Here is a 1,126-nt window from a genome sequence, read left to right on the forward strand (position 1 = left end):
AGTTTGGTACTTGGGCTAATCTAGTCAAATCAGAAGACATGTCTCTATGCGTTATTTTTTTTTAACCTTAAGCAAATTGCTTAACTTCAATAAAGCCTCTGTTATCTTTATCTGTCTGCAAAAGGGGAAAATCATAGTACCTCATTGGATTTCGGGGGAGTTAAATTGAACATGGAGATGCGTACAGATCTTAGCCCAGGGAAAAGATGGGGCAGAGCTGTGGGTTTTATACATATTTGCCTCCTCTACAAGGGGTGTTTCTTCTTCAGCTTAGACTAAGAAGAAAAAAAAAAAAACCCTGTTCTTAAAATAGTTTTACAAAACCCAATGCCAAGAGTTGTCCCAAATCATGCCTATTCTGAGTTAATGTCTGATACCGCATCTCTCTAGGCAGCTGGGTAGCATGTCCTCAGCTGGCCACAAAGAGGGTACTTGGGAAGGTCCCTTGTCATTCAGCCCATTTAATGGCCTTTCTTGCCCAGCTCAGAGACAGCTTTCAAAGTACCTTACACGGGTCCACATTCAGACAGTTACTCTATTAATAATAACATTAATGAAAGCTGCCCCTTTTTTCCAGCACCTACTCAAGCCAGACATTTTGACATCCTTAATCTTGTGTGACCCTCGTTAATAGCTCTGCAAGGTAGTTTTTGTCCATCTCATTTCTGGAGGAAGAAACCCAGACCAGAGAGAGAGAATAACAGACCCAAGGTCACAGCAATAGGAAGTGACCAACAACTCTGCTTTCTCCCACACCACCATTCCCTGGCTTCACCTCAAAACCACACCGTCTCCTTGTAGGCAGTGAGGCTGCTCTGGGAGGTCATGAAAGCATCCTGATTTCTGTTCCCCCTAACATAGCAGTCTAGCTTGGTCTCTCCAGTATCACTTTTAGCCCTGGCTCTCCCTGACTCTACTGCAAATGGAAAGAAGAAGGTCCAGGACAGCACTTAGTAGTTAATCAACAACAACAATAACAACTAATATTGATAGTGTCCTTGCTCTGGACCATGCACTGGGCTAAGATCTGTACGCATCTCCATGTTCAATTTAACTCCCCCGAAATCCAATGAGGTACTATGATTTTCCCCTTTTGCAGACAGATAAAGATAACAGAGGCTTTATT

Source organism: Suricata suricatta, chromosome 14 (genome assembly GCF_006229205.1).
Source record: "Suricata suricatta isolate VVHF042 chromosome 14, meerkat_22Aug2017_6uvM2_HiC, whole genome shotgun sequence".
In the NCBI taxonomy this organism is placed as follows: Eukaryota; Metazoa; Chordata; class Mammalia; order Carnivora; family Herpestidae; genus Suricata; species Suricata suricatta.